Source organism: Miniopterus natalensis, chromosome X (genome assembly GCF_054644295.1).
Source record: "Miniopterus natalensis isolate mMinNat1 chromosome X, mMinNat1.hap1, whole genome shotgun sequence".
Lineage (NCBI taxonomy): Eukaryota > Metazoa > Chordata > Mammalia > Chiroptera > Miniopteridae > Miniopterus > Miniopterus natalensis.
This window is the reverse complement of record NC_142103.1, coordinates 72,320,071-72,343,020: the sequence shown is the minus strand read 5'-3', so window position 1 is coordinate 72,343,020 and position 22,950 is coordinate 72,320,071. Positions and strand designations below refer to the sequence as shown.

Here is a 22,950-nt window from a genome sequence, read left to right as displayed (position 1 = left end):
AATAGCAAAAATCCAAATAACCCTTTTAGAAATCAGCTAAAGACCTGAATAGACATTTCTCACCAGGTACATGCAAAGATGCTCAAGACCACTAGCCATTAGGGAAATGCAAATCAAAACCACCTCAAGCCCTGGCCTGCGTGGTTCAGTTGGTTGGGCATCATCCCGTGCACCAAGAGGCTGCTGGTTCAATTCCTGGTCAGGGCACATGCCAGGGTTGGAGGCTCTATCCCAGGTAGGGGCGTGCAGGAGGCAACTGAACGGTGTTCTGCTCTCACATCAATGTTTTTCTTTCTATCCCTCTCCCTCCCTCTCTCTCTAAAAATGAATAAAAATATTGTTTTGAAAACCACTATGCGATGCCACCTAATGCCTGTTAATATGGTCAACATAAAAAAGACAAGATAAGTCCAATAAACATCACTCCTAGACGTTTTGTGGTCATCACTTCATAAGGTACACAAAAATCGAATAACTATGTTGTACACCTGAAACTGATAAAATATTGCATGTCAACTATGTGTTATTTTTTTTTAAAGACAAAAAATAAAAACATGCTAGTGAGGATGTGCAATAAAGGGAACCCTTGTGCACTCTTGGTGGGAATGTAAGTTGATGCAGAAACTATGTAAAAAGCATGTAGGATCCTCAAAAAATTAAAAATAGAAATATCATATAACCCAACAATTCGGATTCTGGGAATATATCCCAAAAAGCAACAAAACAAAAGAAACAAAAAGAAAATAGAAGCTTGAAAAGAGACCTGCATCCTCAGGACATAGCAACATTTTTTACAATAGCCAAGATAAGGAAGCAACCTAATTGTCCACTGATGGATAAGTGGACAAGAAGCTGTAGCATGTATCTATATGGATACACACAGAGAGACACTGGCATATTATTCAGCCATTGAAAAGAATAAATCCTACTGTTTGCAAGCACATGAGTGGGACCTTGAAGGCATTATGTTAAGTGAAATAAGTTAGAGAAAGATTAATCCTGTATGATTCACTTTTAAGTGGAATCTTTAAAAAAAGAAAAGTCCAGGGAAAAGAGATGAGACTTGTGGTTGCCAGGGGCAGAGGGTGGGCTGAAGGGAAATTGGAGGAAGGTGATGCAAAGGCAGAAGCTTCAAGTATAAGCTAAATAAGGACGAGGGATATAACTGCGACAGGACGACTAGCTAACACTGCTGTAGGATGCCTGGGGAAGGGGTTGAGGGAGTCAGGTCTAGGAGCTCTCATCACAAGGAGGAAATTGTTTTCTTTTTGTCCATATTTACTTCTTTCTATTGTATCTGCATGAGAAGATAGGTGTTCGCTGAACCTACCGTGGTAATCATTTCACAGTATATGAAAATCAAACCATCACGCTCCACGCCTGACAGTCACACAGTCATGTGTGTCAATTATTTCTCAATAACACTGAGGGGAAAACTGTGTGTAGCAGTGTGTTCTCAGTATATATATTTTAAATAGTTGAGCAAGCATCTGATTTCTTTCAGGTTCTTCTCTTTGGAGATACTTATTGTTTCATAATCCTGGGATCACACTGTATGAACGACTTCCCACCTGGCTTCTCCCCCTTTTCCATTTAGCGCTTTGTGGTGAGCAATAAGTATGTTCTGACGCGCTTTGAAAAGTTGGCTGGCTGTTTGACCCTCTTCCCAAGAGAGTCTTTTATTTCATACTCCTGTTGGGGGCAGGAAAGCATCCTGCAAAGCAGTGTGCAATCGGCAGTGTCTGACTGAACTTTGGGGCCCTCTGTAAGGAGCCCTGAGACCCTGGACAAGCGACTCCTCCTGGGTGCCTCAGTTTCCACAGGTGTAAAACCAGGGCGATAACAGCATCTGCTTCACGGGGTGGAGGCCAGCAGAAAGCACCCAGCAGCTCGTAGCTGGGCCCTTGCAGAGCTCATGTTCTCGCCGTGGCTGCTGTCTCCAGTATTCCCTGTGATGTGTGTAGTCTGTACACAATTCCCAGCCACAAGACCGAGTGTGATAAAAGACACTCTTTAAATTCACTTACAACAGTTACCTGTTCAATCACCCATGTCTGTTTTGTGGTGGAGAACTCACGAGTGCCTTGGAGGGACATTCACTGAAGGAGATATACATGAGGAAAGCACATTGATACCTTCTTCTGAGATATCCTCCAGAAAATGAAAAGTATATGCAGTCACATCGAGAGCGACCTGCTTTCCTGCGTGGTTTCACTCTGTGGCCCAAAGCAGGTAAGGCCCTTGCTCATCTACCTCTCGTGTCATTTTCATCCCTGTTCTTTCTGATTCCATTCCCCTGACGAAACTCCCCACTAAAGGGCCTCAAAGACCCAAAACAAATGAAAATTCACAGTCGCCAACACATCACATGGGATTTTGCCTTTCCAGGCCCTAATGCACATTTTTTTCTGTGCTTATGGACTAGCGGTGTTATCACCCATAGACCCTCTTCTATAATCTGGCTCATTTGGGGCTTGAGCTTTCTCTTACCAAAAATGTCCTACTGCACGGATTCGGATTCAGTAGGTCGCCCAGGCATGAACATTACTTTAAACTCCACACATAAAGGCAGAGGTGCCAGTTGTGGGAGCAAAATTCTTCAGAACAGATGGCAGGGGCCAAGCATTGGAGGGGTTGGGGCGGGGTAGCCAAGAGATGATTTTACCTCAAAGAAACAGATGATGGCAGGGCTTCCATTACAGCGGTAACTCCCACTTACCAGAATTGTTCTACCATTTCCACACTAAAGGTCACTTGAGTTTGGCACAGAAAGGTGTATGAAATCTACTTGTTTTGTGTGTCTTCCAGCAACCTGATTTGGCCCCATGGGAAGAGCCAACTGCCTCCTTGATCCTGTCCAGTGGGGCCCAGACTTTACAAAATGCACTGAGAAGATCTGTTATTTAGTCACTCCATCATTTTTCCCTCAGGGCATAAAGGAAATTTTTCCGATTCTTGTCACTTGGGAATGTAACCTTAGGAAACTGTAACCCACCCCACCATTCTTTTGACATTCTCCGTGTAAATGTAGCTTGTAGATAAACAGCATGTTTGTGCAAGAATCCTAGGAACTACCTTTAGAAGATACAGACTCTGACCTTCATCATCCCAGTTCCCGGAGGTTTGCTGACCTTCAGCCATAGAACCAGGATGATGAGACCAGGGTGACGCACACCAGACCGTCACCTGACCTGTTTCAACATCCTTATGGGGATGGACTGGCCCCCAGGAAGAGAACATTTCAACCCCCTCCCCTTGAATTGTTTGTTCTTCTTTCCCTGTCCCTCCTTGTAAAATCCTCTGCCTGCACTGAGATGTGGTGGCCATGTGAGGGTGGCTGTTTGAGGGGAGACCCCTTTTTCTCAGGGTTCTGACACTCGAACAGAACTCTCACCTTTTTACGAGCAACTGTCTCATCAGTTTACCTGTCTGTGGTCAGGAAATGGAATTTTTAAAAAGGCTAATGACGTAGACAAATGCTTACTTGCCAAGGGCCAAATTCAAAAGAAACGAACAAGTAGAAAAATGTACATGATAATCAAGGAGTAAGAAAAGATGGAATAGATATATAAGGAAAAAAGTAACATTTGGAAACATTTTGCAGTATTTCCTGAGCATCCCTAAATGGTTGGTACTGCTCCACATGCTGAGGGAAAAGAGTGCAGCGGACACGCACTACAGGCTGCTCTCCCAAAGGGGCTGTGCTGCTACCTTTGGATCACAGGACCTGGCATCTTCAATTTAGGATTTACAGAAACTTTCAACAGTTTGCAAAATGTCTTTTGGTCGCTAGATCCCAAGCCCTGGTGGGGGCACAGGCAGGATGGAACCTATTGTAGCCTCTCGCTCTCATCTTTCCCCCTCTTCCTCTCTCCTCCCCTTCCACTGGCTCTGAAAAGCAATGGAAAAAACATCCTCTGGTGAGGACTAAAAAAAAGAAAAATCTCTAAGAAATTGATGACAAAATACTCTTAATGCTCAATATTGGGTAATGGGACTGCGGTTTTAATTAGTTCATTATATTTTATCTGCCCCCAAGTTTTCTACAGTGAGGTGTGGGTCACTGATAACTGCAGTCTGTATTCATAACGGTCGTAAATCCCAAAATCAGTTGGGGAAGGCAATGAATACCCCGTTCAAAGATGCAGAAACAAGTTTCGAAGCAAGCAAGATGCAGCTCCGAAGAGAACGGCAGATGAAAAGCAAAGCGCTCCGTGTAAGGACTAGAAGCTTCCAGTGCCCAACCCGCTGAGGGAGTAATTCAGCCAAGATGGCGGCTGAAGCTCGGGAAGGAGCGACCAATGAGAATTGAGCCTCGGCTCATTTTTTTCCAGTAGGAAGGGCGGGGAGGAGGAGGCCTGTGCCGCACGTGAGGCAACACTGCCCTCTGCAGGCCACAGAAACCGAAGGCCGCAAACTTTATGAGAAATCACTGTTCCTACCTGCCGTTTCTCGCTGGTCAGAGACCCGCTGGCTGCTGAAGGGAAGGGGGATGATGACAAGTACCAGGGAACCGAAAACAACCCGCTCACGGAGCCCCACCCGGCGGCTTCCACAGTCCCTTCAGAGGAACCAGGAGCTCGCAGACCCAAGGTGCTGCACCCTGATTGGAGCGTTTCTGGGCATGCGCAGTGATTGCAGTGAGGTCGCTGCCAGCCTCCCTGCCAGCATCTATTGAAGGTTTTGTCTTAGATCTGGAGAAAGAGTGGGACAGCACTGAGGATGGGGTTTTCTTGCAGACCCATTTATGCTTAGAACCCCTGCACATCCGTCCTCACTGTAAAGCATCTCCTTTGAGGCTCATGCCAACTCTCCAACACTCTGTTACCTATTCAACATGCTCAGAATCCTTAAGGATTTCTTCTGCCCGCATCTGGGGTGTTCCGCCTTCTTTGGGCAAAGTAAAATATATACTGAAAAGCAAACAGCCCTCTACTTCTAATACCCATTTCTTGATTCTTTGGGAATCAAGCCTCTAGGAAGTGTAGACTGCAGTAGGTTTCCCCTTTCTGTTACCTCTCCATTGCTCCTCAGTGAAGGTTCAGGGGAGAGGAGTGATGCTAAGTGCAGGAGTGAAGCTCGTGAGCGGGTGGAAGACAGGGGATCCTGAGCACAGGGGAGGGCTGGCTGCAGTCAGGAGCAGGTAAGCCCAGGAGCAGCCGAAAATGCCTGGGCAATAACGGCAGATTGTGTTTTGGAAGCTCTGTAAATTCACCCCTGTCTTCTCATTGCTCCTGTCTTCTCCATTAGATTGGAGGACGGTTGCTAGAGGGTGAGGTAGTGATGTAGTTCGGATGAGGCTGAAAGTGAAAGACAATGCTATCCTGTTCATGAATTTAAAACAATTCAGCAAGGTTACAATTTTTTTACTCAGGTGCTCACATACAGGCAGGGTTGTGTCCCTAATTCGGGCACAGTAGGAGGGCATAAATGGGGGGAGATTGGAGTAAGAGGTTGTGTAAGATGGGGAGTTTATAACCCCAGGGAGGCTGGGCAAGCAGCAACTTGGGGGAAGGTGAGGAAGGCTGTGGGGGTCCACACTTGAGGCCCCGAAAACTTTGAAGATTGTTTAAGCAGAGAGATTAGGAAGCAGCTGGCTGAGCCTTGCACAGTGTTGAGGTGTTGACAGAGGGCAATGCTCGAGGTGGACATTATGGATGGGCAGGGGATTCAAGGCATGACTCTGCACAAGGTGATCCTCAGGTTTTCAGAAGAACAACCCTGAAGTTGGAGAGGCTCCAGGGTTGATGGAGTCAGGCTTCTGGGCCTGATAATACCAGGAGGTCCCCCAAGAGTGAGGGTTGAGAGGAAGTAAGTGATTGTGCCAAGGGAGCAGCATGTTCACAGGCTAGGGTGGGTGAAGGGTGACCAGGGAATTGGTATAGCCCCATATGTGAGGCAGATTGGGCAGTTGAGGCACAGCATCTGGACATCACAGTTCCTTTCCATCAGCTGACAGTTTTCAACAGGGACACAAACGAAAGTTCTAGCTGAGAGTTGCTCAGAGACTAGCATTGCCCTTACTTTTTCTCCAAAGGCAGGTTTAGAACCCCGCAAAGGCCAAGCAGCCCTTTGTCCCCTGGTAGGTTCTGTGTCCTGGGACTTCCCTTATTGTTGATATTTTTTCCAGGGGGGGGACTAAAGAAGAGGTGTTAGTGTTGTTTTGCAGTAGTCTGTGCGGTTCATCCCTGAGGTGTCTGACCATCACTGTCATCAGGTATTGTCTCCTGACATATCATCTCTAGTGTTTTGTTTTCTGTAAAATCCAGCAAAAAACAAGACTTTTCCTTGAAGAATGATGGGTCTCAGTTTCTCTGGCCACCAGGTGGCAGTGTGGAAACATAAAAATTTTCCTTCCCCCTCCTTTTATGTTTGAAAAAAACAGCTTGAAACCATTGCTGAGAGAATTGCTCAACTCTTTCAGCACAGGAGCTGGCCTGCTCCTTCCTGGGCTGAACTGCTCCATTCTTCCTGGTCCCTATTGAAAACCTGGAGCATTAGTTCCAGAGCATCACGTATTTGTGATTCCCTGAATGGTCTGCTCATTGGCTTTTATCTGTTTATTTTTCAGTTACCCTAGTCAAACCTCAATGCAGAATATTTGGAGGACCGGTAACATAAAGTAATGTAAACCACAGTTTTATCACCCACCAATGACCATTAATAGTTTGTGAGAAATTTCTTTCCAGGTCTGCCCATCCATACAGGTGTATTGCACACAGAATGAGATGCCTGTTGCATTGAGGCTTCATATCTTTTACTGATCTCGGGTTTTTCGCATGAGTTAGGTGTCCTCAAAACCACTGGAAAGGACCTGAAGAGTTTCTATTCACTTCTCTTCTTAGTAGTCTATGTAGTCAAAGTGAAAATGCACCTGGCTGTGTGGCTCAGTGTTTGAGCGTCCACCCATGAACCTGGAGGTCATGCTTTGATTCCTGGTCAGGGCCCATGCACAGGTTGTGGGCTCCATCCTCAGGAGGGGCACACAGGAGGCAGCTGATGAATGATTCTCTCTTGTCATTGATGTCACTATCTCTCCCTCTCCTTTCCAGTCTCAGAAAAGAACCAAAAAACGGAAAATGTGATATTTGATAACTTAGAAATAAGAAATAGCATATGACTCCTATCTCAACTTTAAATACCAACCTGTTACCTTCCTAAGGATAGGAGCTATATTTTTCGCTTTAATTTGCTTAACACTGTATTTTCAGATAGGAAATCCACTTGTTTTGTGTGTGTTCCAGCATCCTCACTTTATTGCCCTTATGGGTGAAGGCCAACTACGCCCTTGGTCCTGTCCACTGGCCCTGGGAATTTACAAAGCCCACCGACATTTGTCATATGTTCATGCCAGTATTTTTCCCTCAGGGTGTAAAAGATATTCTTCCTATCGTAGTCATTTGTGAAGACAGAGAAAAGTCAAAAGAAAAGAAGAGTAATCACCCATATCCCAACCACTTTCAACATGCTTTGCATATCATCTTCAGCTTTATATCCTTGGGATATTTCTGTATCCAGTATTGAATTGTGAAGATTTTATGGTTGACGTTAGGTCCTTCAGATATTTTCTTGAAATTCTACTTTATTTATACTGAATCAAATGTATATTTCACTACTCCTACATGGTTTTTGAAGTACAAAAAATAATGATATTACAAACTTTTTGAGTAAACCTATGCCCAGATTTTAGACAATCTGCTTTGCACAGAATTCTACACGTTGCCACATATTGCCACATTCCTTTACCCAGGAACATAAGTCAGGGCGTGCATTGTTGTATCTTGCAAGTATTGAGAATTAAATCTGGCAATTTGCTAAATTTTGAGGTAAAATATATGTCGTATAGTTTAAAGTTTTTTTTTTATTATTTGTAAGATCCAAAATCCTTTTATACATTTAATATCAATGTATTTACTTGAAATTCTCCTTATGTAATATGATTAATGACTATTCATGTAAGGAGATTTAATTAATTTTAAATTGAATACTTGAGAAAATACGAAAAAAATTTGAGAATTATAAAATAAAATGAAAAAAAGAGAACAAAACCCAAATGATGGTAGACATAAGTTTAATAAATTCACTAAGGCAATGTCTAACTTGCCTTCCTTCTCTTCACTCCGATAGGAATACTTCTCTGGGGCACCCGATCACATGTAATGAAGCCCTGCAGCAGTGCCCTGTTCAAACAGCTCATCCAAGCTACGGACAAAGACAGAAGACTGAAGAACAGACAGCTCCTCCAACTCTATACAAAGGCCTTCTTGCCCAGCTGAGTGTGGCTCAGCGGTGGAGCGTCGAACTAGGATCCAGGCGATCGGGGTTTGATTGGTGGTCAGGGCACATGCCGGGGTTGCGGGCTTGATCCCCAGTCGGGGGCGTGAAGGAGGCAGCCGATCAGTGACTCTCTCATCACTGATGTTTCTATCTCTCTCCCTCCCTCTCCCTTCCTGTCTCTAAAATCAATAAATATATATTTTAAAAAAATACACAGGCCTTCTAGACTGAATTCCTGAACCTTGTACATCCGTGGGCTACCTTCTGAAAAGAATCAGGTGAGAATGAAAGGCCTTCATCTTGTGTAAGAGGACACAATGTAAAATGCTTATACCAGGACCCAGCTCTCCTTCTTTTAAGCCTTGTTGCCTTAAAATGTTTTTCACTTCCCTCCCCTGGTGTATGTCTTTTGTTAATTCCTTTAACCCTCAACACTTAAAAATCAACATAGCATATAAAGAGAGCTCTCTCCAGCCGGTGTGCCCCGTGGTTGAGCATCAACCCCTGAACCAACAGGTGTTCACTTTGATTCCGTCTGGGCACAAACCCGGATTTTGGGGTCCATCCCAAGTGGTGGGAGTCCAGGAGGCACCAGTGGAAGTGTCTCTCATTGATGTTTCTATCTATTCCTTTCCCTTCCTTTCTCTTTACAATCAATAAACACATATTTAAAAATAAATAATAAATGAATAAATAAATAAGTATGAACTCTTGGGGCAGTTGCTGGAATGAGACTACAAGGACCGAAGAGGCACGAAGAACCTGAATCAGATTCCAAGACGGTGGCAAACTGAGTGGAAGCTACACTGACACTCTACTGGAATTACAACTAAAATTTAGGAAAACCATCCTGAATAATCAACTGCAACTGAAGATGAGCTGGAGAGCACCCTCATAAGCAAGGAGGAAAAGTGGAGACCAAATGGAAACTGGTGGGAAGTGCAGAGGCGTGAGAGGGATGGCTGGGCTCCCATAGGCAGCAGCTGAAGGTCTGGAGGGAGATCTCAGCTGTGGGGGTTCCCACTGAGGACTCTGGGGCTTAAACCCCAGGCTGGGCTTCCCAGTGAAAAGCACCAGAACTGAGGTGCCCACATAACAACTGGTTGTGAAAAGCAGCAGGGTTTCTGTCTGCCAGGCAGAGACAGCTGGAAATGCAGGCACCCTCTTAAAGGGCCAACACACAGAATTTCCTGCGCAGCCACTCACCTTGGGCTCCAGCAGAGGAAAGGCAGAGTGGACTACAGCTGTGTGAGGAGAATTCAGGGTTGTGGGCACTAGAGATAGAGCTCAGAGGGCAGCCATCTGGAATCCTCTGCTGAGTCATTCCCCCATACTTCAAATGCCAAAAATTCAAGACAAAGAGAGAATATTAAAGGCAGAAAGAGAAAAGCAATCTGTTACCTACATAGGAGCTCCCATAAGGCTGTCAGCTGATTTCTCATCAGAAACTCTACAGGCCAGAAGGGAATGGCATGAATTGATTATTCAAGATAATGAAAAGCAAGGATCTGAAACCCAAGACTACTGTATCCAGCAAGGCTACATTCAAAATAAATTGTGAAATAAAGAGCTTTCCAGAGAAAAAAAAGACAAAAGGAGTTTATCACCATCAAACCAGCATTGCAGGAAATGTTAAAGGGACTGCTGTAATAAAAAGTTGAAATAAAGAGGAAGAGAAACACATGCATAAAGAAATACAATGGGAATAGATAAGTACCTATCAATAATAACCTTAAATATAATTGGATTAAATGCTCCAATCAAAACATAGGGTAGGTGAATGGACAAGTAAACATGATCCAGTTATATGCTGTGTACAGGAGTCCCACCTCAGAACAGAAGACTCACACGGGCTGAAAACAACAACAAACTTCTAGAGGACTTTAAAGGAGAGATCAACAGCAATACAGTCATAGTAGGGGACTTTCAGCACCCCACTGACTTTACTGGGTAGGTCTTCCAGACAAAATATCAAGAAGGAAACAGTGACTCTAAATGACACACTAGACCAGATGGATTTAATTGACATTTACAGAACATTTCACCCCAAAGCTGCAGAATATACATTGTCCTCAAGTGCACATGGGTCATACTCAAAGATTGTCTACATGTTAGGACACTAAAAATCTGTACAAATTTAAGAAGACTGAAATCATATCAAACATCTTTTCAGACATTTACATCATGGAATACTATGCAGCTGTAAAAAAGAAGGATCCCTTACCCTTTGAGACAGTAGGGAGGGACTTGGAGAGTGTTATGCTGATCAAAATGAACCAGTCAGAGGAAGACAAGTGTCACATGATCTTACTCATATTTGGAATATAATGAAGTAAATAAGCCGATGAACAAAATAGATCCAGAGACAGAGAAGCATGGAAGAGTCTGACGAATTTCAGAGGGAAGGCAGGGGTGGGTGGGAAGAGAACAACCCAAGAGCTTATATGCATAACCCATGGACACAGATTATAGTGTGGTGAAGGTCTGGAGGGGGGGTACAGGATGGAGGGGATTATTGGTGGTGGGGGAAGAGGACATTTTTAATACTTTAAACAATAAACATAAATCTTTTATTTATTATTATTATTATTTTAAAAAATATATCTTTATTGATTTCAGAGAGAGGAAGGGAGAGGGAGAGAGGGAGATAGAAACATCAATGATGAGAGAACCATTGATCGGCTGCAACCCGCAACCCGGGCATGTGCCCTGACCGGGAATCGAACCCTGATCGCCTGGATCCTAGGTCGACGCTGAACCGCTGAGCCACTCCCGGCTGGCCAACATAAATTTTTTAAAAAGAAGTTGAATCCATTGCCAGCCATTGCAATGACTCATTTGTGACAAGGAAAAGAAATGGAAACCTGAGGAACACCAGAGTCATGGACCTGTCTTTGCCTTTCCCTCTAAATGGACCTCTCATCCCCTTTCCCTGTACAACCTACATTTGGCTTTAGCTCAGAGTTACCTGGTCTTACAGAGATAAACATTAGCTCAATGAAGCCATTAACCTCAGTTTGAATTGCTTGTACTAAAATTTCTCACCAAGTTCTACCATAAATTTCACCCTAATTTTCTAGCATCCAAAGCAAAGAGTTCTACAGGATCACTTGCATGACCTACAGTCACTACTGGGTGGGTAGAAAACATTTCAAGGAAAGCACCAGTGTTCCTGATAATGAGATTCCAGGGAAACCTCTCTCGGTCATCATAGGGTTCGTGTTATAGAGACACCCTTCACAGTGATCTAAGTAGCAATATTCTTTCTCATCCGTTAAATGGGTATAATCATACTAACTTTACATGTCAGGTTTCTGTCACCACTGGCACCACACTAAATACAAAGGACTTAGTGGAGTGCCCGACACATAGTATATTCTCAATACATTTTAGCCCCATATTTTTGTAACACCTAAGAGCACAAGGTGTGGAATGATAATTTTAGTGGGGGATAAAGAATTCCCATACATCCTAAGATTACAAAAAAGGGTGTCCGTGGGAAAATAATAATCCAAAACTGCCATTAGTTGACAAATATTAAAAAAAGTGTGACTCAAATTTCTATAGAGTTCCATTTGTAAAAATTTATTGTTGCAAGTATTACAGATGTCCCCTTTTTCTCTCCATTGACCCCTCTGCCCCACATCTGCGCCCTGCCCAGGCCTTTTCCACACTATTTTCTGTGTCCATGGGTGATGCATATATGCATATAAGTTCTTTGATTAATCTCTGCCCACCCACTCCTCCACCCCCGCCTTCCCTCAGCGATTAGTCAGTCTGTTCCATGCTTCTATGTCTCTGGATCTATTTTGTTCATCAGTTCATTTTGTTCAAGAGATTCCATATATGAGTGAGATCATATGGTCCTCCATGTGTTTGAATGTTTTTGAGTGTTTTTACTGTAGTTAATTTCTAACTTTATGCCATTGTCATCTGAGAAGATGCTTGATATGATTTCAATCTTCTCGAACTTGTAGACACTTGTTTTGTGTCCTAATGTGGTCTATCTTTGAGAATGTCTCATGTGCACTTGAGAGTAATGCATATTCTGCAGTTTTGGGGTGAAATGTTCTGTAAATGTCAATTAAATCCATCTGATCTAGTGTGTCAGTTAGAGTCACTGTTTCCTTCTTGAACTTTTGTCTGGAAGACCTACTCAGTAAAGTCTGTGGAATGTTAATGTCCATGACTATGATTGTATTGCTGTCTAACTCTCCCTTAAAGTCCTCCAGCAGTAAAATACATCTAGGTGCTCCTATATTGGGTGCATATATGTTTACCAGGGTTATATCCTCTTCTGCGATCGTTCCCCTTAATATTATATAGTCACCTTTATTGTTTTCATTTTGAGGTAGGTTTCTTGTAGACAGCATATACTTGGGTCACGTTTTCTATTCCATTCAGCTACCCTAGGTTTTTTTATTGGAGCATTTAATCCATTTACATTTAAGGTTATTATTGATAGGTACTATTTTAATTCTTTTTTAAAGTTTTTATTGATTTCAAAAAGAGAGATAGAAACATCAGTGATGTGAGAGAGTCACTGATCGGCTACCTCCTACACACCCTTTACTTGTGATTACACTTGAACCCGGGCATGTGCCCTGACCGGGCATTGAATTGTGATCTGGTTCATGGGTCAACACTCAACAACTGAGCCACTCCAGCTGGGTCCATTTTAATTATTATTTTTTAAAAATGTTTTAAAATAAATTTGTCTTAATTTATCTTTATTGTTGAAAATATTTCAAATGTCCTCTTTCCCCCCAGATTAATCCCCTCCACCTTGCACCCCCTACTTCAAGCCTTCACCAGACTTTTGTCTATGTCCATGGGTTATGCATATAAGTTCTTAGGTTATTCTACCCCCACCCAACTCCCTGCCTTCCCTCTGAGACTAGTCAGTCTGTTCAATGCTTCTATGTCTCTGGATCTATTTTGTTCATAGGTTTATTTTCTTCATTATATTCCACATATGAGTAAGATCATGTGACACTTGTCTTCCTCTGACTGGCTTATTTCGCTTAGCATAATACTCTCCAGATTCCACCATGCTGTTTCAAAGGGTAAGGGGTCCTTCTTTTTCACAGCTGCATAGTATTCCATGGTGTAAATGTCTGAGGAGATGCTCGATGTGATTTCAGTCTTCTTGAATTTGTAGAGACTTGTTATGTGTCCTTACATGTGGTTCATCTTTGAGAATGACCCATGTCACTTTAGAAGAATATATATTATGTAGCTTTCAGGTGAAATGTTCTGTAAATGCCAATTAAATCCATCTGATCTAGTGTGTCATTTAGACTCACTGCTTTCTTCTTGATCTTTTGTCAGGAATATCTATCCAGTAAAGTCAGTGGGGTGTTAAAGTCCCCTACTATGAGCGTATTGCTGTCGATCTCTCCTTTAAAGTCCTTTTTGCAGGCTCCAGGACCAACATCAGTAGTTGCTGAAGTACCACAAAACTATGCTTTTGAAATCTCTTCATGTCCATTCCCCACATACAGCGATTGAGCTATGTTATGTCTGTCAATCACTACACAAGCCCTTTTTGGGGGGCCATGTTTTCTTATCCATTCAGCTACCCTATGTTTTGATTGGAGCATTTAATCCATTTATAGTTAAGGTTATTATTGATAGGTACTTATCTTTTGCCATTGTATTTCTTTATGCATATATTTCTCTTTCTCTTTATTTCAACTTATTATAGCAGTCCCTTTAACATTTCCTGCAAAGCTGGTTTGGAAGTGGTAAATTCCTTTAGCCTTTTTTTTCTCTGGAAAGCTCTTTATTTCACCATCTATTTTGAATGTAGCCTTGCTGGATAGAGAAGTCTTGGGTTTCAGATCCTTGTTTTTCATTACCTTGAATACTTCATGCCATTCCCTTCTGGCCTGTAGTGGGAGCTCCTTTGTAGGTAACAGATTGCTTTTCTCTTTCTGCCTTTAATATTCTCTATTTGTCTTGAATTTTTGGCATTTTAATTATGATGTGTCTGGGCATGGGCCTCTTTGGTTTCTTCTTGCTTGGGACTCTCTGTGTATCTTGAATTGTGTCATTTTTTCCTTCACCAGGTTAGGGAAATTTTTTGTCATTATTTCTTCCAATAAGTTTTCTAACCCTTACTTACTTTCAACATCTTTTAGCAGTCCTCTGATACGAATATTGTTACAAGTCATGCTATCCTGCAGCCCCCTTAAACTATCCTGTTTTTAAATTGTTTTTTCTTTTTGGATCTCTGGTTGAGTGATTTTTTTCTACTGTCTTTCAATTCACTGATATGATCCTCATTTCCCCTAATCTGCTTTTTATGCTTTCTAATGCCATCTTTATTTCTACCACATAGTGACATACTCCAGTCCAGCACTTACAGTTTTTTGGAGGGTCTCTGTTGCAGGTCAATGTCAGACACTGTGACTGGCCTTGAAAATCCATATGAAGCTTTCCACACTCCACAACTTGTGGATCCCTCTGCTGGAGCTGGGTGCTTTTGGAAAAGACCAAGAAGTGCACCCAGGTCTGCTTTTCCAAGCCCTCGGTCCAGAAGCAAATCAGTCAAAGACTCAAAGCATACAGGTATTTGCTTTTGTCTGCAGGCTAATTGTTAATCTTTTACTGAGCCTCAGGCTGTAGACCACTGCAAGGCATAAATTCCACAAGGTGGGGCAATTGTTGCTTACCTCCTAGGCAAAAGCTGCCTGGATGATAAAGGTCTCCTGAGAAAGAGGTCTCCTGCAGTATTGGGGAATGACTCAGGATAGGAATCTGAGCGCTATCGTCTTAGCCCCCAGCCCTGGATTCTCCTCACACAGCTTTAGTCCACTCTGTCCTCTTTCTGCTAGAGCCCAAGGTGAGTGGCTGCACAGGAAACTTTGTGCATTGGCCCTTTAAGAGGGTGCTTGCATTTCCAGTCATCTCTCTTGGCAGACAGAAACCCCTGCTGTTTTTCACAACCAAATGTTATATGGACATCTTTCTCAGTACTGGTGCTCTTGGCTGGGGAGTCCAGCTTGGGGTTTAGTCCTCAGAGTTGTCAGTGGAAACCTCCACAGCTGAGATATCTTTCAGGACCTTCAGTTGTTGCCTGTGGGAGTAATGCCTGTCCTCTCATGCCTCCGCACTTCCTTCCAGACTCTATGCAGTCTTCACTTTTCGTCTTTGGTTATGAGGGTCCTATCCTGCTAGTCTTCAGTTGATTATTCAAAATGGTTTTTCTATAATTTAGTTACAATTCCAGTTTGGTCCTGGGAGAGTGTCAGTGTAGTTTCCATTTAATCCACTGCCATCTTGGAATGTAGAGTTACATTTTTTAGTGATGTTGAAATCCATGCACTTATATAACTCAGGATACAGTGTAGTCATTTGAATAACGGAGCCAAACTACTTTAGCTTTAAAAAAGATGTGAGTTTGGCTTTCAGATAATGTTTTCATTACCACAAGGACAGGTATAGTAATTTGACAGCATTGGGGATGTAGGCTTAGAGCTCATTTAGTGTCTGGTACTCTTGAGGATGGCCCAATCTATTCATGTTTATAATTTCATTCCTCTCCATTTCTCCTGTTATGTCTGTGGGACTGAGCACAGAGGAAATCTTTGAAATCATGTAGACCAAGAGATATTATATTCTTTGTGAAAGTAAAATAAACGTTTCCGGGAATGAATTTCAATCCACACAAGAAAAAAGAGGAGTTTTTGTAGTGGCAGTAGGGGCTCTCTCACCACACCCTTTCCTAGATGTGCCCTCCTGTTCAACTAACAACTTAGCTTGACCTTTCTTCTTAGAACTAAGGAAACAGCAGGCCCGGAAAGCAAAGAAAATTAAAGATCAAAAACAGGAAGGTTGGCAGAGCTGAAACTGGGAGGGAGTTCTGTGAAGCTCTGACCCAAGGCCCTGCAGGAGAACTCCAGGAAGAAAGTATTAGGGAAGAACTGCATGTCCAATCAAAGGACACCTCTATGGTAAAGAAGTTTTCAGTATAAATGAGTTCAAATTATTTGTGTATGCTATACTTTAAAAGGAAACTTTGATAAGAAATATTGGACTTTTTCCAGTTATGTGAGAGGCCTTCCAAAGCAGCATTAGAAGTATTATGTGGACTTGGGGAGAGAAAGACCATTGCAGTCAGACCAGGCTTGCTTCATACACACTACTCATTGTCAGATATCCCTGTTCCCAATTCCTATAGCATGTCGGTCACAGGGCCCCTTAGTCCATGTTCTTTTATCCACCCTTCCCGTTACTACATAACCCAAATCAACCCTCCAAGGTAGTAGGCTAGGGAGAATGCAGTTTTTAAACACTGGATCAAATCACTTAAGGATGTGTTGCAGAATCAAAGTTCCATGAAGTGAATATGCTTCAGGGCAGGTTCCTTTTGGAAAGGCTCCCAATGTACTGACAGCTAATGAAACCAGGGAGCAACAATAAAAGATGCACTTTCTCTACCAAGGTCATTCTGTGCTACATCTTGTTCACTTAAGTCCCATTGAAGTTTTTATGGAATGAAGGAAAGAGCCTTAAGACTTGGGATCTGTCTTGATTCTGTTACCAACAAGTTAAATGGCCTCCAGGTAGTCAAGTGACCAGTCCGAGGTCAGAAAATCTGATTTTAAGAAATGCTCATGACATAGAGAAATGCTAACCTGCAAAGAGCCAAATGAAAAAACAATAAACAACATGTAGAAAAATTTTTTGTATACTATAATCCAGGAATCTAGTACTAGGAAAAGATGAATTTTAATATATCTTTATTGATTTCAGAGAGAGGAAAGGAGAGGGAGAGAGAGAGAGAGAAACATCAACGATGAGAGAGTCATTGATTGAGCCCGCAACCCGGGCATGTGCCCTGACCGGGAATCGAACCCTGATCGCCTGGATCCTAGGTCGACACTCAACCGCTGAGCCACGCCCGGCAGGGTGGAAAAGATGAATTTTAGATATACATACCGAAAAATGACCAAAAAATAAATTTTGAAAACATTTCACAATATTTATTGAGTACCTGGTAAGTGCTACAAACTCCTCCAGGTGCTAAGGGAAAGAGTGCAACAGACATGCACTACAGCCCCTACTCTCCCAAAGGGGCTGTGCTGCTATCTCTGGATCACAGGATATGGCACCTTCAAGTTAAGATTTACAGTAACTTTCAATAGTTTGTGGTATGTCTCCATTATTTTTCAGTCAGGTAACTAAAAATATATAAGCGACTTTCAAAAGTGTATAACTGAGTTTTCAAAGAAACGGGCAATAAAATCCCTGACATTACTCTTAGGAATATTTTTTCTGATATATCTCTTCAGGCAAGAGAAACAAACAAAAAATAAACACATGGGACTTTCAACAAACTAAAAGGTTTTTCACAGCAAAGGAAACCATCAACAAAACGGAAAGGCAACCTACTGAATGGATGAAGATATTTGCCAATAATACATCTGATAAAGGGTCAATATCCAAAATTTACAAAGACCTCATACAACTCAACACCAAAAACCCCTCAAACAAACCCATTAAAAAATGGGCAGTAGACCAGAATAGACACTTCTCCAGAGAGGACATACAGATGGCCAAGAGACATATGAGAAAATGCTCAACGTCGCTAATCATCAGAGATGCACACTATAACCACAATGGGAGATCACCTGGCAGAATGGCTTCATCAATAAATTTACAACAAGTGTTGGTGAGAATGAGAAGAAAAGGGAACCCTCGGGCACTGCTGCTGGGAACGCAGACTGCTGCACTCACTATTTAAAACAGAATAGAGGTTGCTCAAAAAATTAAAAATGGAACTGCTTTATGACCCAGCATTGCCATTTCTGTGTATATATCTGAAGTTACCCAAAACACTGATTCAAAAGAATATATGCACCCCTGTTCATTGCAGCCTCATTTACAGTAGCCTCGATATGGAAGCAACCCACGTGCCCATTAATAGACGAGTGTGTAAACAAGCGGTGGTACATGCATACAACGGAATATTACTCGGGCATAAACAAGAATGAATTCTTACCATTTGCAACAGCATGGATGGACCTAGAGGGTGTTATGCTAAGTGAAATAAGTCAGAAAGGGAAAGAGAAATACCATTTGATTTCACTTATATGTGGAATCTAAAGAACAGAAATTAAAAAGCAAAACAGAAACAGACTCATAGATACAGAGAACAGACTGATAGTTGCCAGAGGAGAAGGGGTGGGGGACTGGGTAAAAAGGTGAAGGGATTGAGAAGTACAGATTGACACTCACAAAATAGTCATGGGGATGTAAAGTACAGCATAGGGAATATAGTCAATAATATTGTAATATGTATGTATGGTGCCAGGAGTGTACTGGAAATATGGGGGAATCACTTTGTAAAGCATATGATTGTCTAACCACTATGCTGTACACCTGAAACTAATACAAAATAATACTGAATGTAAACTGTAATGGAAAAATAAATTTAAAAAGAGGTCCCTTGCCCGGCTGGTGTGACTCTGTGGTTGAGTGTAGACCCATGAAACTGGAGGTCACGGTTCCATTCCCAGGCTGGGGACAAGCCCGGGTTACAGGCTAGATCCCCAAAGGAGGCGTGTAGGAGGCAGACGATAGATGACTCTCATCACTGATGTTTCTATCTCTCTCCCTCTCCATTCCTCTCTCAGAAATCAATAAAAACATATTTAAAAAAATACAACATAATTGGAATCATTAGTAAAAAAAACCCCACAAAGATAAAATAAATAATAATAAAAAGAGGTATTCTTTCCGCAGAGATGGCCTAGGGTACAGTGAGACATATGGTGTGTCCTAGCTCCCCTTCCTGCAGCAAGGTACAGACTCACAAGCGACACATGCCCCTTCCCCAACCCTCACAAAGAATTGGGGATGTGGGGTAGAAATCTGAGTGAGCATTTTCACTGAAGCTCACTGAGCACATCTACACATGGACCATTCACATGTTTGCATATCAAATCACTTACCAGACTGGAAGGCTCCTTTGCTCCCCCTATTCCAGCTCAGAGGGCGGGCCCTGCTTATGATCAGCACAGTGGGGCAGAATAAACAGACCAAAGGGCCCCTGCATCTGAGGGGCACCCGTGAAATTGGGATGTCAGCACACTGTCCCCACACGCTCCTCTTGTACCCACATCCAATCTGTCCCTGCGAGAGGGGACCTTGGGGTCCTTGCGTCCTCCTGCCTTTAACCCAGGACAACGTTTATCTAGCATGCCATCAACGGACCCCTAAAACATCACAGCAAGAGGAGAGGCCCAGCCAGACTCACCGAGTGGAGGAGCTGATGAGGGTTGTCACTGAGGCGAGCAGGGTCTCAGCAAGGCCGTCCTTGTCTACACAGGCCATGCCAGGCTCCTGTCCGTTAATGACAGGGGCCTTCACTCCAAGGCCTGAGTCCTGGAGTTGGGCTTCAGGAAAAGGTCTCCGGGGCCAGGAATGGAAGGCTGCGGGAAGGTGCAGAAAGTCATTATTTTTATTAGGAGAAGGCGGTGTTTTCCTTCTTATTTCTTTGGAAGGTAAATCGTGCCAGAGTCCTCCCTAGAGCTGAGAGGCTGGGGTGAGAATCGCAGTAGTTGCTGACAGACCCAGAGTATGTCCCAAGATCTCTTGCTCAGCCTGCTGTGTCCTCAGGGAACCTCCTCTTCAAGGGGGAGGCTGCCCTCGTCTCCTACACGACTGGGCCCTGAGCAGGGGCACTGCCTTTTGTCCAGGGAGAGCAGCAATCAAACCCTCCTGGTGATGGGCAGGTCTCAGGTCTCTGCTTTTGGGCACCTCGGGTGCCCCTGGCCCCTTCAGTGTGTTTGCCACAGAGGAGAGCCCATTGAATACTGCAGACCCAACAATTACATGTGAGAAACGGGGTCAGGGGTGACAGGCTCACTGTACATGGGGCTCCGTGACTTAGAAGACCTTTCATCCCATTGCCCCATTTGGTTCCTGCACCTCAGAAAATCATACCTTCTACCCCCTTCATCTTAAGGAGAAAAAGTGTGCTGAGGCTGTAGAGTCTCTCAAGGGGACAGCCGGGTCTAGTCCCAGAGAAGCCACAGTAATCTTGGGTTTCAACCTGGTGACCTAACGCAGTCAACTAGTGGGAAAGTCCTCGTTCTCCATTTTCATGGTCATGGCCTCTCCTCATCTGCTTTTGTCATCTTTTGCTGTCTCAAATCTGGTCCTTCTCTACCTTACCCCCCAAACAGGGGTTAAGGAGTTTTAGACGGACAGGATTCCCCCACAAAGACCTTGAGTTCTTATAGTGCCTGACTGTGGCCAGGTAGCAATGGCAGAAATCTCAGTGGATTGGGCCCTGCTCCTTCACCAGGGAGCACATGCCCCCAGTTATGTCACGGTGGCCTGAGATCTGTGACTCTCTTCCACTTCCAACAACCCGCATGGACCTTGGCGCTGCATCCCCTTTGCTGTCATCTGAAAGCTAGATGGATACCCCACCTCTGCAGGGGCCAGAATCACAGGGGAGTTCTTTTCTACTGCTCCATGGCCCGGCCCTCTGTTCCTCATCTGAGGGACCCCAGAGCACAGCCTCATCACCACCAGATAGGAGTGATCAAGGCCAATCTCATCACCAGGGCTTAGATTTACAAATGCTTTAAGTCCATCCAAGTCCAGGACACAGAGAAGGTAAACTCCTTCTATGTTCTCATAGCTTCCTGTTCCTCTGTGTTCCTGAAACAAGAAATGTCTTTGCAGAAGACATTTTGTGTGAATCTCTGGGCCATTCAAATGCCCATGTCTCCAGCTCCTGCCATCACCCCAAACCCATGTCCTAGCATCCCCTGCCCTCATCTCAGTATAACTCACCTTCCCTCTTATGCTACCTTGGCCCAAACCTCCCAATCCTTCCATTTTCTGGGGGACATCCCATACCCTGAAAGCACACAGCCTAACTCAGTCTTGCTCTCCCTCTCACCACCTATTGAGGCTTTTTACTTGGAAGATGTTGAATCTCCCCACCCATAGCTCAGTGCGTCACAGAGGTAAGAATGGCGTAGGAGTGAGGATGGGGTCTTCCTGCAGACCTAGTGCTGCTTGAAACCCCTGCTCCTACCTCCTCACCTTAAAGCATCTACTCTGAGGTTCACGCGAACTCTCCAACACTCTGTCACCTATTTAACATCCTCAGGATCCTTAGAGATTTCTGGTGCCTACAACCTGTGGTGTCCTCTCTCTTGTTATGGGGGACATACCATACCCTGAAAGCACACAGCCTCTGCTTCTCATACTTGTGTCTTGGTTCCTTTCAAGTCAAGCTTCTTGATAGTGTATACTCCAGTAGCATCCTTACTTGGTCACCTCTGGATCCTCCTAAGTGTCCCCATCTATGGAACATTCCTTTGCTAACTTTTCCAAAGAGCTCCATGTTGCCAAACTAAAGTACCCAATGCTGCCTTGGGCAGTCAACATTCCATTCTTCAGAACGCTCTCCTTTCTCAGTTTCTGTGACAGCAGCCTCTCTTGGCTCTCCTCCTCTCTCTCAGACTAGGTCTCTGTTGGTACTTTCTCTTTGATCCCTGTTTAAATAGTCTCACTCCCGACACCCATCTCTAGTTTCCAACCTTTGCCCTGTGCTCTTCTCATTCTACACATGATCCAGAGGTTCCCAGAGCTCTTACCTATCTGACTTCTCTTCATCTGTATCCCCTAGTATGCTGATGGCTTGTTGCATCACCAAGTCTACCTAAGCCATCTCAGCTGGGCCCCAGAGCCCCTACAGGCTGAGGTCTATGGGCATCTCCCCCCAGTTGTCCCACAAGCCCTGCAAATCTACAGGTGACGTGAAAGCTATGTTCCTTGTCCATGGGTGGGCACTGCCATCCACCGGTGCCCTTAAACCAAAATCCTAGGAATTCCACTAGGTGTTATCTCCATTGCCCCATGACACCCCTGGTCCTGTTCTGGAAAAGGCTAAACCATGATCCTCTTGTTGCCACAGTTGTTCCTAAAATCCCCTGTGAGGGCTCCTTCTTGGCAGTCACTGAAGGCGTCTAGGGGCCTATGTCCTGGGTTGGCTGGGTCCCTCACAGGAAGTCGGAGAACCTGTACCCTGTAATTTTCCCGAAACACTCATTACACGACATGTTCAGTTTTCGTTTTCATCAAAAACATCCTGACCTATTTGGTCTTTCCCTGAGAGCATGAGTTAACTGGAAAACATAAATTATGAAATGCTCATCTTCTACAAGCACTTGACAGGCATTGTCTACACTCAAGGAATCAGGACACGGCAATGTCAGCCCATCATGGCTGGAGGAGAATGTTTGCTGAGGCGAGTGTCCAGGGCTATGCAGGGAACAAGGGTTTGCTCAGTTTTATTTTTCATCATAAACATCCTGACCTATTTGGTCTTTCCCTGAGAGCATGAGTTAACTGGAAAACATAAATTATAATAAAAAGTGAAAAATGTAACTCCACAAATGCAGTGGAAAGACCTGACAGCTGATCCTTCTACATGAACCGGTGGAAATGTCAGCCATCTGTAATTCTCACAGAACTACTGTGACCTTTCTCATGAGTCCTCTCTATGTTTTACAAACTTTTCAAGTAAGTAAACACAAGGGATCTCGACAAGAAATAAAAAGTAGTACGTTTCATTAGCAAATGTGAGGTTTTACCTTTACGATTTTGGCTTCAGGAACATGGAGAACAGCAAGTACAAAG

General features: G+C 43.6%; 1 pseudogene; it reads right to left on the bottom strand.

Moving 5' to 3' along the window:
• Positions 1 to 13,700: 13,700 nt before the first annotated feature.
• Positions 13,701 to 13,827, bottom strand: LOC148090565 (U11 spliceosomal RNA; annotated as a pseudogene).
• Between the last annotated feature and the right edge of the window lie 9,123 nt (positions 13,828 to 22,950).